The following is a 17,274-nucleotide window of genomic DNA, read 5'->3' on the forward strand; positions in this document are numbered from 1 at the left end:
CGGGACAGGCGTACCGCGATACGTAGACAGAGCATAATGCTGTTCCAGTAGGATGGGGCAAGTAGTAAGCAACGGACCCTTACCTACAGGTCACACCATTACATTTCTTCCTCTTACAACAAAACACCTCCAACGTGACCCCATTTGACGGAATAGAAAGCACACATGGAAGATATCAGTCCCAACAATCAATCTCTCGTGTAAATTGGCGACGTAATTCTGGTAGTACGTAGTTACGACCTTCTGAAAGTACAGCTTTTAAACTTAGTGCGCACCCGTTGTTTATCACTCGCCCTTCTCCACTGAAGCCGCATAAGTATTTTACAGCGGAATGACAACCAGAGCTATCGTTTTATCGGTTGTTGAAGACGGGGGAAAAGGAGGGAAGATGGTGTCACTGCCCAATGTAGTTTAAAATCTTGTTCGGAAACATTGCATGGGGGCTTAATTAAATTTTTATGAAAATACAAATAATTTTTTTTACTGTCTGTCCGGTTACGCAGTCTCGTAAACAGTTGGTCCTGACTAGTTTTAGTACGCAATCTGACTGCTTAGAGTAACAACAAGAATGAAAGAAAATTTCCGTTAACACAATTAATTAATTAAGTCCCCAGCAACTGTAAAATCTACGAAACCAAAGCACAAGTGTAACTGTTCTGTGTGTGGAAGTGTGATTCAACGTACACATCTGGCACGGTTCTTCTTCAGTAACACAAGAAATTTTAAATACCATTAAACTGAAGTAATTAAAAGAAAATAGAAATACTATAATTACGCAAGAAAACCAGAATTACACTCTAATCCAAGAACACAAGCCAGATGCTTTGTTGACTGAACCTGTAATGACGCATTATTTAAGACATAGAAATAATAGAAAAAAACGAGTTTTGTTACCTTCATATATGTTGACGAAATGCACTCTAATCATTACAATATCTCCATTAGAACAACATCTGCTGTCTCTCCCATCAAACAACTGCATAAAACATGGAACAGGCACTCACTACAACGACATCTCAACAACTCTCCACTCCGACTTTACGACAACCACTCTCCACTACATCTGAACAAGAACTGTCCACTACAACGTCTCGGCAAGAACTGCCCACCACGACTTCTCAAGAATCACTGCCAGTGGAGCGGCAGAACAAAACTCTCTGGCGCGATCTCTGGCGCTGTGGCTCAGTGTAGCCACCTTTCAACATATGTTCTTTTACGGGAAAAAGACCTAATATTAGTACATATACGAGTAGGTCAATCTAAAATTCAGTATTGCACTGACATAAAAAAAATCGCAGCAGCAAAAAGCACACTACTGGCCATTCAAACTGCTACACCAAGAAGAAATGCAGATGATAAATGGGTATTCATTGGACAAATATATTATACTGAAACTGACATGTGATTACATTTTCACGCAATTTGGGTACATAGATCCTGAGAAATCAGGACCCAGAACAACCACCTCTGACCGTAATAACGGCCTTGATACACCTGGGCATTGAGTCAAACAGAGCTTGGATGGCGTGTACAGGTACAGCTGTCCATGCAGCTTCAACACAGTACTACAGTTCATCAAGAGTAGTGACTGGCGTATTGTGACGAGCCAGTTGCTCGGCCACTATTGACCAGACGTCAGTTGGTGAGAGATATGGAGAATGTGCTGGCCAGGGCAGCAGTCGAACATTTTCTGTATCCAGAAAGGCCCGTACAGGACCTGCAACATGCGCTCGTGCATTATCCTGCTGAAATGTAGGGTTTCGCAGGGATCGAATGAAGGGTAGAGCCACGGATCGTAACACATCTGAAATGTAACGTCCACTGTTGAAAGTGCCGTCAATGCGAAAAAGAGGTGACCTAGACGTGTATCCAATGGCACACCATACCATCACGCCGGGGGATACGCCAGTATGGCGATGACGAATACACGCTTCCAGTGTGCGTTCACCGCGATGTCGCCAGACACGGATGTGACCATAATGATGCTGTAAACAGAACCTGGATTTATCCGAAAAAATGACGTTTTGACGCTCGTGCGCCCACGTTCGTCGTCGAGTACACCATCGCAGGCGCTCCAGTCAGTGATGCAGCGTCAAGGGTAACCGCAGCCATGGTCTGCGAGCTGATAGTCCATGCTGCTACAAACGTCGTCGAACTGTTCGTGCAGATGGTTGTTGTCTTGCAAACGTACCCATCTGTTGACTCAGCGATCGAGATGTGGCTGCACGATCCGTTACAGCCATGCGGATAAGATGCCTGTCATCTCGACTGCTACTGATGCGAGACCGTTGGGATCCAGCACGGCGTCCCATTTTACCCTCCTGAACCCACCGATTCCATATTCTGCTAACAGTCATCGGATCTCGACCAACGCGAGCAGCAATGACGCGATGCGGTAAACCGCAATTACGATAGGCTACAATGCGACCTTTATCAAAGTCGGAAACTTGATGGTACGCATTTCTCCTCCTTACACGAGGCATCACAACAACGTTTCACCAGGCAACGCCGGTCAACAGCTGTTTGTGTATGAGAAATCGGTTGGAAACTCTCCTCATGTCAGCACGTTGTAGGTGTCGCCACCGGCGCCAACCTTGTATGAATGCTCTGAAAAGCTAATCATTTGCATATCACAGCATCTTCTTTCTGTCGGTTAAATTTCGCATCTGTAGCACATCATCTTCGTGGTGTAGCAATTTTAATGGCCAGTAGTGTACTTCAAAATGAATAAACCTAAGCAACTGAAGAATTGTTGCAAAATACAGTTAACAAGTTTCGATTTACAATTTAATCACGCCAATCACGGTGAAGAATAGTGCAGCTCTTGAAATTGTTCTTCACTTTCAACAGTGTCAGTTTCTCAAGCCAAAGGTAACAACGCGCATCAGCGATATTAATAATTAAAAAACACTATGCTGTTTCTTTAATGACAGACAAATAAATTTCATTCTTTCATAAAAATTGTTAAAGCAGAGAGAGCTGCAGAGAGAGCTCTGGTACCAGCTACAGATCAGAAGCCTCGCTCTTTCACCCAATGAACAAAGCACTTTGCCAATGTCAGAACAGTATTTCAATGAAGGTTCAAAATGATGTACTAGGTCACTGGTGTAGCCGCTTCTACACCAGGGGTACTACAAAAGCGCCCAAAATGCTGGTGCACGTAACTCCCCGTAAATAAGAGACTGTGTTTAAAGAACGTTGCTACTGAGGCTGAAGTTCACATCGACGAGCAGAATTTGTGCAGACTTATTAAAACTGTGAACAAAATCTGTGAATACGCGGAATCCACATACATACAGCAGTTGACAGTATGAGGTGCATTCAAGTTCTAAGGCCTCCGATTTTTTTTCTCCGGACTGGAAAGAGATAGAAACATGCGCATTGTTTTATAATGAGGCCGCGTTCATTGTCAATACGTCCCAGAGATGGCAGCACCGTACGGCAGGTGGAATTTTACGGCCAGCGGCGAGAATGAGAACTGTTTTAAATACTTAAAATGGCGACGTTTTCCTTACTTGAACAGCGTGCAATCATTCGTTTTCTGAATTTGCGTAGTGTGAAACCAATTGAAATTCATCGACAGTTGAAGGAGACATGTGGTGATGGAGTTATGGATGTGTCGAAAGTGCGTTCGTGGGTGCGACAGTTTAATGAAGGGAGAACATCGTGTGACAACAAACCGAAACAACCTCGTGATCGCACAATCCGGTCTGACGACATGATCGACAAAGTGGAGAGAATTGTTTTGGGGGATCGCCGAATGACTGTTGAACAGATCGCCTCCAGAGTTGGCATTTCTGTGGGTTCTGTGCACACAGTCCTGCATGACGACCTGAAAATGCGAAAAGTGTCATCCAGGTGGGTGCCACGAATGCTGACGGACGACCACATGGCTGTCCATGTGGCATGTTGCCAAGCAATGTTGACGTGCAATGACAGCATGAATGGGACTTTCTTTTCGTCGGTTGTGACAATGGATGAGACGTGGATGCCATTTTTCAATCCAGAAACAAAGCGCCAGTCAGCTCAATGGAAGCACACAGATTCACCGCCACCAAAAAAATTTCGGGTAACCGCCAGTGCTGAAAAAATGATGGTGTCCATGTTCTGGGACAGCGAGGGCGTAATCCTTACCCATTGCGTTCCAAAGGGCACTACGGTAACAGGTGCATCCTACGAAAATGTGTTGAAGAACAAATTCCTTCCTGCACTGCAACAAAAACGTCCGGGAAGGGCTGCGCGTGTGCTGTTTCACCAAGACAAAGCACCTGCACATCGAGCTAACGTTACGCAACAGTTTCTTCGTGATAACAACTTTGAAGTGATTCCTCATGCTCCCTACTCACCTGACCTGGCTCCTAGTGACTTTTGGCTTTTTCCAAGAACGAAAGACACTCTCCGTGGCCGCACATTCACCAGCCGTGCTGCTATTGCCTCATTGATTTTCCAGTGGTCAAAACAGACTCCTAAAGAAGCCTTCGCCGCTGCCATGGAATCATGGCGTCACCGTTGTGAAAAATGTGTACGTCTGCAGGGCGATTACGTCGAGAAGTAAGGCAAATTTCATCGATTTCGGGTGAGTATTTAATTAGAAAAAAAATCGGAGGCCTTAGAACTTGAATGCACCTTGTATCTTGCTCCAGCTGGTGGTGTCGGCAATGCCGAAGCTGCAATGTAATCTGCTCCGTGTTTTCATAATTTAGAGTTCCAGTTCGTGGTCCTGAAAGACATATTTTCCTTCCTTCCACATTCCCGAAAGGCGATAGCTCGTTTCATTTACTGATCTGTTCCGGACAAGGGCGAAGTGGTATTACACCTTTACAGCGGGCTTTATTACGAGCCCTGACTTCCTCATTTTTGCATCCCTGCTCTGATGTACCACTGAAGCTATTCGACGAATGTGACTTTGGTGAAAAAGTAGCCTCATTGTCATCATCGTAACCCCACACTTAAAGAAGTATCGTAGGTCAGTCCTCTATTTACCTCTATACACAGTGGTCAGAAACAGTCTGAGAAACTTTTAATGGTGTTGCATGGTAGATTGCAATGAGAAATTTCTGTTATTAAAAGAAATTAGATACGTTGCGCCGTTTGTGAGTTAATTAACGTTCAACATAGCCTGTCAGGTAGTTAAGTGCCCAAATTCAAGCGGCACGCCAGATATAGTTTATTCGTATCAACTGTGCTCATAGTTTAGGTGACAGTGCGTGAGATTGCTCAGCTTCCCGCTCTGGTTCGATCCTTAAATTCGTCCCATGTCCAACTTTTGTACCGCTCTCGTATTGGGTTTTAGCAAACCAAACAAAGAACACGTTTGGCGACACCGTCATCGGCGGGCCGCTTTAATTTGTCCGCGCAACTGGCTAATTGTCTGACTTCAATGGTAATTGACCCGGAGACAGCGCAACGTACCGAATTTTTTTTCTTAATAATTATTTCCCAGAACAACCTACCCTGCAACACCCTTACAAGTTTTTCACACTCTTTCTGACCATCCTGTATACAGCGTGAGTCAATAACTATTGCCACCTAGAATAACTCCGAAAGTATGATAGTAGCTGAAGTGTTGGCAGAAGCGCCAACACTGTGTTGCTATAGGAGGCCGAAATGCACGCGTTTAATTACACGCTGACTGGCGTGAGGTCTGGAACAGTTAAGGGAATTAATAGTAGCAAATAAAGTACGTAGTTGCTTGAATACTTAACTTTAATCCATACTTGTAGAACATCGGTCTGACGGTACAAGGCTTTATAAGATAAACAGCAAAGATAAATGGCGCCTTGCTAGGTCGTAGCAATTGACGTAGCTGAAGGCTATGCTAACTATCGTCTCGGCAAATGAGAACGTAATTTGTCAGTTCCATCTCTAGCAAAGTCGGCTGTACAACTGGGACGAGTGCTAAGACCTCTCACTAGACCTGCCGTGTGGCGGCGCTCGGTCTGCAATTACTGACATTGGCGACACGCGGGTCCGACGTATACTAGCGGACCGCTGCCGATTTAAAGCTACCACCTAGCAAGTGTGGTGTCTGGCGGTGACACCACAGTAGCTGAAACGTTTGTGGGGCAAATGTTGCATTGGAGAACGGGGGCCATAATATGACGTTCGTTTTTTCTAGCTACGTTGGGTCGCTTCAGAGATATGAAGGTCAACTTTGTATTTTTAAATGGTATGCTATAGTTTCGTACTTATTTTCTGATAGCGGCAATCGAGACGAATCCAATGATGTGTAACAGTAAGGTCTTTGAAAGTCCTTCATATCTCTGGACCCCACCTAGCAACAAAAGCCTACCTCATATTATGGCCCCCGTTGTCCCATGCAACATTTTTCCCACAAACTTTTCAGTTCCTGTCATACTTTCGGCGTTATTCTTGGTGGCAATCATTAGTGCCTCACTCTGTATAGAACATCTTCATTTATGTATTTATGTATGACTGTTGTAACGAAACTAAAGGCTACAAATAATAGCACAAAGAAAGTTCCATACGCTTTCGTTTACCTTGATGAAACTCGTTCAAATCGCTGCGTATGGCGATGCTTACCGGTCACTTCTTTCAGGAGGTGTCGTTCTTTGAAATTTAAAGGTTGTAGCTTGACCGCCATTCCGTGTGGCTTCTGTAGGTGCCGCAGTATCGCATCTGGGTTCACCGACATTGTGGACACTTCTTACTCACTTACTTATGGACACTTCTTACTCACACCGCTGTACAGTACTTAGCACTCATGCTTGAAGCAGCTGCAAGAGGACGGAGCGTGTGACATACGCCCCCGCGGAGTTTAAACGCTGTACATTCAGAAGGTCATAATTGCCTACTGTCACAACTGTGGCCCGAAGTTTCGCTTGGGATCGACTTCTGGGACGGATATCTTGTAGGCTATATTTACTTTTTTCTCCTTGAAATATGGGGTCAAGCTGGCGTGGTTACAGTGCCAGAAGAATTCGGTCCTCCGAATTATTTTCTGTGATGAAAACTGAAAGTAGTTACTTTAAAGTCAGTACCGCCATTAGACTGTTTTTTATTTGCAGTGTTACATGTACACGATCATGATTTCGGCTTCAAAGTGCCATTATCAAGTGTTTTAATGTTATACAGTCCCTAAGATGGCATACTGTCATATTTAAAATTGCCTAAGGGTCAAAATTTCTGGTAAAAGCCTACTGCTTTATCACTGAGTATATCATCTTGATTCAGTCATCTTAGGCACTGTATAACATTAAAACACTTGATAATGGTACTGTAAAGCCGAAATCATGATCGTGTAAATGTAACACTGCAAATAAAAAAAAAACAGTCTAATAGCGGTACTGACTTAAAAGAAATATATTATGATTGTGGCCCCACATTATGAAAAAAATATGAAAGTAGTTAACTTCTACTCAGTTAATTTCGGACACTTTATACTCACTCTTTGGCTCCCAGTATTTACAATTCAGCCCCGGCTCTTCAGCTCTTCAACAGACAAGCTACTTTCTTATGGATGACGACACTATTGGTGTAGGCCTGACGACGGAAGGTCGTTAGGGGCAGGATCTGTGCGACCTCTGCACATCAGATATAATTTGGTCCAGGGATGCAGTAAGTTATGAGTCCAGACTGGTGTTCAGGTAGGTAAGCTTTTCTCTACGAAGAATATCGTAAGGAGGGTCACGTGGGTAGGGTAGTGAATAGGGTAGTGGCAGAGCAGCTGGGCAGTTGAGCTGACGGCTGTCAACACGAGACATCGTTCGCCCAGAGCAAGTGAACGGTGTCTGCCTTCATACTCGTGTGTTCCGAGGACATGGCGCTGCTGCGAGCGAAAGAGTGTTATCTGGAGTTTTGTTTCTGTTTCGACAAGTGGAAGGCGGTAGGTAGTGGCAACCTGGACAAGCTTGTCGTGCAATCCGTTGAGTCTGTGTTCTCATTCTTAAGCGACCAAAGAGGTACATTGGTGAAACATGGCGAGGCCGCTGTCAGTGCTGGATTTTCCAGTGCAGCGTTTCATCTGAATGAACTGTATTTTAGGGCTAAGTTTACCTAATACTGAAGTTACTTTTCTTTATGTCTTTGCTATAGCCCGTATATTTGTTTAAGTGTTATGTCGATTTTGTATGTTTTTGATGTCTGTCCAGTGTTTACCTGAAGGGCTGGTGTTGGTTGGATGCGTTTCATGATTAGGTTCTGGAACAAGATTATCAGTTGGGTGTCCTTGTGTTCTCTTGTTGAACTTGCGATATTTTGTGTGATAATTAGTGTCCCCCTTATCGAAAAGTTTCGATCTTAGAGGGGCGAAATATTGATATTTGACGCTGTGTGTTAGGTCAAAGGCTTCTGATTTAGCATGTTTGTTTATACTCCTTTTGTAGAGCCGCTTATTTCCATGGAGCAAGAGTTTTGTACGAGGGTGAGTCAAATGATAACCTTAAATTTGTAATAACAAATCGAAATTTCGCTCTGTTATCCTGTAAGTTGGTAAGCGTGCTACAAACAGCGTGCAGAATGGCCTGTAGGTGGCAGCATAGTGCAGATGCACACATACCGTCGCAGTATCAGTATAATGATGGCCGCCCCACTTGAGACTTGCACCAGGTAAGAACAGCGTTCTGTTATTCGGTTTTTGCGTAGTGAAGGCGTCAACCTGTTGAAATTCATCGACGAATGAAGGTTCACTACGGTGATGCATGTTTGTCACAGCAGCAAGCCCACGAATGAAGTAGGAAGTTCGCAAATGGTGTGACTTCAGTGGAAGATGCTCCTCGTCCAGGTCAGGCACAACGAGTTGTGACTCCACATAAGACTACAGCAGTTGAAGCGATAGTGAAGAAGAACCGCCGAGTGACACTGAATGACACTGCAGCATGTTTACAGATTAGTCATGGGCCAGCACACCACATTGTGGATGATGTGCTCCAGTTTCACAAAGTGTCTGCAAGATGGCTGCCACGGCAGATGACTCCTGAAATGAGAGAACGACGAGTTGATGGTTGTGAAGAACTTCTTAGGCGCTTTGAACGAGAAGGTGACGGCTTCCTTGCAATAATCGTTACTGGGGACGAAACCTGGGTTCACGTCCACCAACCGGAAACGAATAGAGCGAGCAAGGAATGGCGCCATTCCTCATCACCAAAACCAAACAAGTTTCGAACAGAACCATAAGCAGGGAAGGTTATGCTGACCCTCTTTTGGGACGAAAAAGGAGTCATTTTCGAGCATTACATGTGTAGAGGGACCACTGTCACCAGTGCATCATACACAGGTCTCCTAAAAAATCGTCTGCGGCCTGCAATCAAATCAAAGCGACGTGGATTGCTGTCAGCAGGTGTCCTTTTGCAACATGACAATGCAAGGCCTCACACTGCCCGCACAACAGTTGCAACAATCACAGACCTGCATTTTGAGTGCGTTCCTCATCCACCATACTCACCAGACCTTGCCCCAAGTGATTTTCATATATTTGGACCACTTAAAGACGCAATGGGATGAAAGAAGTTCCGTTCTGATGAAGAGGTACGCCACGCGGTGCATGAGTGGCTGGGCGGACTACCAAAACAATTTTTTTCTGGAGGAATTTATGCACTTTGTAAGCGCTGGAGGACTTGCATTGAGCGTGGGGGAGATTATGTTGAAAAGTGATACAACTTTGTACCACTTCTGCACAATAAGTAATATTTTAAAAAAATATTTAACGTTTTCACTTGACTCACGCTCGTAGTTTATTATTTTATTCTGGTAGGTGTCAAGATCATTTGATAAGCTGAGAGCTAGATCCTGGTTTGTATTTTCATGCATGTACTGGGTTTTATTATGTTGTTCACGTTGCTTAAGGGGCTCCGGAACGCCCTATACTTGCAATGTTAAAATAACGCTTATAAATTACACCTTTCCTCACAAAGTATTTGAGGTAGGAAGTTGAACTTTTTACAGATTATTTATTGGAATATGGGCTACAACTTAACACAGGGATTTTACAAAATTTTAGTTCAGTTATTAAAGATGATTTTTTTCAATTGTAATGAAAATTCACAACATTGTTTTGCAATTTTTTATTTATATATTAAAAAATATACAGTTTTTTGGAAAAAGGCTGTGTTAAATTATGCAGAAGGTACTGTGTAACATTTACTGAAAGTTTGAAACAAATATGTTTGGAAGATCCTTAGAAAACATGTAATTAGTATGAGAAAATAAAAGTTTTGGGAACCGAGCGACAAAGATTGGATTAACTTTTTAGTGCATTCCAGGTCCGTAGGATGGATTATCTTCATCCTCCGCAAACTCCTCCTCCAGCTTCCTCTTGTTCCTCCTCCTGTTTACTCTTGCTTGTATTTCTAGACTCTTTACAGCCCTGTCTGCAGCCCGAAGGCGTTCCTTGTCTAAAGCAAGCATCGCTCGTACCATGTTAGAACCTATCTTCATTCCCATATTTCTAAATACCTTGCACCTTACAATGTTGCCATCATTGAAAGTCGCAACAGCATCATACACACCAAAGTGAAGTGTTTCTATTCCAACAAATACAGTCTTGGGGATTCTCGACCATAGAACACTATTTAAACTTTCATTGGGGTTTTGAGTTTTTCCGTGAATACACTTTTTCAACAGTTCAGGTGCTGCTAAGTCTCTGAAAATAGGTTTAGCTACAACACATACTTTATCTCACATCACTAAAATGTACCTGATGAACACGGACGTTAATAATAACACCATTTGACAGCAGTTTAACAGCGCCACATTGGGTCACGGCCATGTAGAACACATTTCAAAAAAAAATTTAAAAATAGTTGTAGTCTTCGGAATTGAATAAATTATATATCTATTAAAAGGTAATAGTCTGCAGATTCAGAAAACGCAAAAAAGTAAAAATTGAACTTTTCATGATTTTGAGCCTTTCCGGAGCCCCTTAATAACGCTGATCTCCATTTGTGTAAGAGTCAGAGCATACACAACCGCCAGCCACTTTAAACTCCGACCGTCATCCCGCGGCACAAGATGTTCATTTCAGCTGTAAACTCAGACAAAGTGAGTACCTTTTTGTCGGCCAGCAGAACTCAATGCTAGAATCTGCATGATCTGCGCCCTGCTATGCAGGTAGGCGACAAAACACATGTCGTCGACGCGTGGGAGCGGAAACGTACTCGAATCAGGGCCCAGTAGCCGTGTCCTCAGCGAGCGACACAGTAACTCAATTAGCAGCGACACACCCTCGTAGACGCAGGATCGGGGGTGACGGCAGGGCTGCGCTGGCTGGAAGCGGAACAGGGCGTGGCGCTCCAGCAGGCTTAGTTCCGCTTCCAGAGGACAGGAGCCCTCATACAGCTGGATACCCCCTTTGGCAATATCTCAGCGCGCCAAACTGCAATTCTCTGTCAGCGGGTAAATTGCTTCAAGGCCTTCTCGTGGGAACAGGAGAAGTTTACACAAGCATTTCAGGTTTCTTGAATTCTCTGGTTCTGGCGGAATACTTATGGCAGTTATGAAAATAACGTATCGTGGACAGGCTTTAACATTCCCACTTGCTGCTGGAAAAGACGGAGTGCCACAAGAGCCTGTTTTCAACTCTTTGCTTTTCTTAGTACATATCGGTGAAGTAACACACTAAACATGGCACGTGACTAGCAAGGATTTTTATTTGCAGAACCATAGACCTTGCCGTTGGTGGGGAGGCTTGCGTGCCTCAGCGACATAGATAGCCATACCGTAGGTGCAACCACAACGGAGGGGTATCTGTTGAGAAGCCAGACAAATGTATGGTTCCTGAAGAGGGGCAGCAGCCTTTTCAGTAGTTTCAGGGGCAACAGTCTGGATGTTTGACTGATCTGGCCTTGTAACATTAACCAAAACGGCCTTGCTGTGCTGGTACTGCGAACGGTTGAAAGCAAGGGGAAACTACGGCAGCAATTTTTCCCGAGGGCATGCAGCTTTACTGTTTGGATAAATGATGATGGCGTCCTCTTGGGTAAAATATTCCGGAGGGAAAATAGTCCCCCATTCGGATCTCCAGGCGGGGACTACTCAGGAGGACGTCGTTATCAGGAGAAAGAAACTGGCGTTCTACGGATCGGAGCGTGGAATGTCAAATCCCTTAATCGGGCAAGTAGATCAGAAAATTTAAAAAGGGAAATGGATAGGTTAAAGTTAGATATAGTGGGAATTAGTGAAGTTCGGTGGTAGGAGGAACAAGACTTTTGGTCAGGTGAATACAAGGTTATAAATACAAAATCAAATAGGGGCAATGCAGGAGTAAGTTTAATAATAAATAAAAAATAGGAGTTCGGGTAAGCTACTACAAAAAACATAGTGAACGCATTATTGTGTCCAAGATAGACACGAAGCTCACGTCTACAATAGTAGTACGAGTCTATATGCCAACTAGCTCTGCAGATGACGAAGAAATTGATGAAATGTATGATGAGATAAAAGAAATTATCCAGGTAGTGAAGGGAGACGAAGATTTGATAGTCATGGGTGATGGGAATTCGAGAGTAGGAAAAGGGAGAGAAGGAAACATAGTAGGTGAGTATGGATTGGGGCTAAGAAATGAAAGGGGAAGCCCCCTGGTAGAATTTTGCACAGAGCATAACATAATCATAGCTAACACTTGGTTCAAGAATCATAAAAGAAGGTTGTATACATGGAAGAACCCTGGAGATACTAGAAGATATCAGATAGATTATATAACGGTAAGACAGAGATTTAGGAACCAGGTTTTAAATTGTAAGACATTTCCAGGGGTAGATGTTGACTTTGACCACAATCTATTGGTTATGAACTGTAGATTAAAACTGAAGAAACTGCAAAAAGGTGGGAATTTGAGGAGATGGGACCTGGATAAACTGAAGGAACCAGAGGTTGTAGAGAGTTTCGGGAAGAGCATAAAGGAACAATTGACAAGAATGGGGGAAAGAAATACAGTAGAAGAAGAATGGGTAGCTTTGAGGGATGAAGTAGTGAAGGCAGCAGAGGATCAAGTAGGTAAAAAGACGAGGGCTAGTAGAAATCCTTGGGTAACAGAAGAAATATTGAATTTGATTGATGAAAGGAGAAAATACAAAAATGCAGTAAATGAAGCAGGCAAAAAGGAATACAAACGTCTTAAAAATGAGATCGACAGGAAGTGCAAAATGGCTAAGCAGGCATGGCTAGAGGACAAATGTAAGGATGTAGAGGCTCACCTTACTAGGGGAAATTAGATACTGCCTATAGAAAAATTAAAGAGACCTTTGGATAAAAGAGAACCACTTGTATGAATATCAAGGGCTCAGATGGAAACGCAGTTCTAAGCAAAGAAAGGAAAGCAGAAAGGTGGAAGGAGTATATAGAGGGACTATACAAGGGCGATGTTCTTGAGGACAATATTATGGAAATAGAAGAGGATGTAGATGAAGATGAAATGGGAGATATAATACTGCGTGAAGAATTTGATAGAGCACTGAAAGACCTAAGTCGAAACTAGGCCCCGGGAGTAGACAACATTCCATTAGAACTACTGACAGCCTTGGGAGAACCAGTCCTGACAAAACTCTACATCTGGTGAGCAAAATGTATGAGACAGGCGAAATACCCTGAGACTTCAAGAAGAATATAATAATTCCAATTTCAAAGAAAGCAGGCGTTGACAGTTGTGAAAATTACCGAACTGTCAGTTTAATACGTCACGGCTGCAAAATTCTAACGCGAATGCTGTACAGACGAATGGAAAACTGGTAGAAGCCGACCTCGGGGAAGATCAGTTTGGATTCCGTAGAAATATGGGAACACGTGAGGCAATACTGACCGTACGACTTATCTTAGAAGCTAGATTAAGAAAAGGCAAACCTACGTTTCTAGCATTTGTAGATTTGGGGACAGTTTTTGACAATGTTGACTGGAATAATCTCTTTCAAATTCAAAAGGTGGCAGGGGCAAAATACAGGGAGCGAAAGGCTATTTACAATTTGTACAGAATCCAGGTGGCAGTTATAAGAGTCGAGGGACATGAAAAGGAAGCAGTGGTTGTGAAGGGAGTGAGACAGGGTTGTAGCCTCTCCCCGACGTTATTCAATCTGTATATTGAGCAAGCAGTAAAGGAAACAAAAGAAAAATTCGGAGTATGTATTAAAATCCATGGAGAAGAAATAAAAACTTTAAGGTTCGCCGATGACATTGTAATTCTGTCAGAGACAGCAGATCTGTTGAAAGGAATTGACAGTGTCTTGAAGGGAGGATATAAGATGAACATCAACAAAAGCAAAACGAGAATAATTGAATGTAGTCGAATTAAGTCGGGCGATGCCGAGGGAATTATATTAGGAAATGAGACACTTAGAGTAGTAAATGAGTTTTGCTATTTGGGGAGCAAAATAACTGATGATGGTCGAAGTAGAGAGGATATAAAATGTAGACTGGCAATGGCAAGGAAAGCGTTTCTGAAGAAGAGAAATTTGTTAACATCGAGTATAGATTTAAATGTCAGGAAGTCGTTTCTGAAAGTGTTTGTATGGAGTGTAGCCATGTATGGAAGTGAAACATGGACGATAAATAGTTTGGACAAGAAGAGAATAGAAGGCTTTGAAATGTGGTGCTACAGAAGAATGCTGAAGATTAGATGGGTAGATCACGTAACTAATGAGGAAGTATTGAATAGGATTGGGGAGAAGAGGAGTTTGTGGCACAACTTGACAAGAAGAAGGGATCGGTTGGTAGGACATGTTCTGAGGCATCAAGGGATCACCAATTTAGTATTGGAGGGCAGCGTGGAGGGTAAAAATCGTAGAGGGAGACCAAGAGATGAATACACTAAACATATTCAGAAGGATGTAGGCTGCAGTACGTATTTGGAGATGAAGAAGCTTGCACAGGATAGAGTAGCATGGAGAGCTGCATCAAACCAGTCTCAGGACTGAAGACCACAACAACAACGCAAGTGTTGTGTAACGGACATGATTGAGCAAACAGGGAAACGAGTAACAGTAACTCGTGGCTTAGAGAAAAAAAGATGGTGCTTTACTGCCACCAAACACAGTTCGTACAGTTTCTGATGCGGAGGTTATGTAGAAGCAAAATTTTACTGATCTATATTCCATCACATCATTTATATTTGCACTAAGCTTGAGGGTGTCTACTACAGTTGAATCCACACAGTATGTCTGTCTAACAGAATTTAAACCCTAAAGTTGCAGTGCATTTTTATACAGGAGCCTATGAAAATTTGGAAAGCAGTCAAATAAAATTCAATTAATTTCAGATACTGTCTATGCACTGGTAGACCGTTTAAACTGCTAAATTAAATACATGTCAGAAGTATTGTTAAGTGCTTACCACTCATGTCATCGCAGGTTAAATCAGCAGCATAACAACCCCTGGGATTGAAAGGTACGGTATCTGCCATTCAACTAATTTTAACATTAAAAATAGGAAGCAGTTCATTATAAACTTACAAGATTTATCTATTCCATTTGGAGCATGTATGATGACATGTGATGTCGAAAAAAATGTATTCCAGTATATCAGTAGGTCACGTCCAAAACATTATAGTCGAGAATATGCACATCTTCTGTGGTAGACCAGCAATGGCGGTAAGATCGCTTTAACTTTCAGTTATTTTAGGTTTGGGAAAGAATTTTATTCGAAAGAGGAAATTCTGGCCAGGGGTTCGCCACTCTCCTATTGCATGGCCAACATTTTCATGGCCTATTTTGCACAGGCCTTTATGGCAAAATTTACTCAACATGCTGGCAGATTACTTCTATGGAATAGATATGTGGACGATGTGTCCGTATTATATGATGGTACCATTGCGGAATGCGATCAGTTACGGATTGTATTGGATTTAAATAGTCTATATCAAAAGAATGCAGTTTACCTCACAGCAATGAGAGAAGGAACATTACCATTTTTGGATCTCTCACTGACGTTAAAAAATGAAAATAATTAGTTTTGACATATACGGAAAGCTTAGAACGACAGAAGTGGTTACCCATAAAGATTCATGCTACCGACCTAAGTACAAATTTGCTGCATCCGAGCTTTGCTAAATCGTACGTACGGAGTCCCCTTTAAGAGACCCCACGTAAAGAATACGCTCTCATACAATACATAACACATCAAAATGGATATGAAGTGGAGTATATTAATGCAGTCAATAGGGGTATCCTGAGAAAGATGGACGTTGCATAACCAAAAACATTGTTCGTGCATATTTCATTTCTCCTAATCTGAGTGGAGAACTTAGACATAGAGAAATGTTTTCCGTGACAAAGACAAGGCAGCGTGAGTTTACTGTATGAAATGCGATTATTGCCCCAAAACGTACAAAGAGCAAACTGACTGATCCTGCAGTAAAGGGTTGTAGGAACACTTTAATATAAAGAAAAGTCCAAACCTGAGTTAACTTCCCACCTACGGGAAGAGAAGTACAGTATCACAAGTCTTGCTGAAACTCTTTTAATCCTCCATAGAAAAGAAAAAAAGTCAGGTTTTGATTCTGCTGAAGGAAGTGGAAAATTTTAAACAAAGTTGAAAATTTTAAATACAAAAAAGGTAGTATACAGAACATGTTGAATAGTCAGATGGACTTGAAGCATCACAGTATTTTGGGAATCTTTGATAGCTTGTACGGTTAACTGTATTGTAATGGAGCGACAACGCGACAATGCGTACAGTGCGGAATAGCGTCCACCTGGTAGTTATTATGTACACTCCTGGAAATGGAAAAAAGAACACTTTGACACCGGTGTGTCAGACCCACCATACTTGCTCCGGACACTGCGAGAGGGCTGTACAAGCAATGATCACACGCACGGCACAGCGGACACACCAGGAACCGCGGTGTTGGCCGTCGAATGGCGCTAGCTGCGCAGCATTTGTGCACCGCCGCCGTCAGTGTCAGCCAGTTTGCCGTGGCATACGGAGCTCCATCGCAGTCTTTAACACTGGTAGCATGCCGCGACAGCGTGGACGTGAACCGTATGTGCAGTTGACGGACTTTGAGCGAGGGCGTATAGTGGGCATGCGGGAGGCCGGGTGGACGTACCGCCGAATTGCTCAACACGTGGGGCGTGAGGTCTCCACAGTACATCGATGTTGTCGCCAGTGGTCGGCGGAAGGTGCACGTGCCCGTCGACCTGGGACCGGACCGCAGCGACGCACAGATGCACGCCAAGACCGTAGGATCCTACGCAGTGCCGTAGGGGACCGCACCGCCACTTCCCAGCAAATTAGGGACACTGTTGCTCCTGGGGTATCGGCGAGGACCATTCGCAACCGTCTCCATGAAGCTGGGCTACGGTCCCGCACACCGTTAGGCCGTCTTCCGCT

This window comes from Schistocerca cancellata, chromosome 2 (assembly GCF_023864275.1).
Source record: "Schistocerca cancellata isolate TAMUIC-IGC-003103 chromosome 2, iqSchCanc2.1, whole genome shotgun sequence".
NCBI classification, from domain to species: Eukaryota; Metazoa; Arthropoda; class Insecta; order Orthoptera; family Acrididae; genus Schistocerca; species Schistocerca cancellata.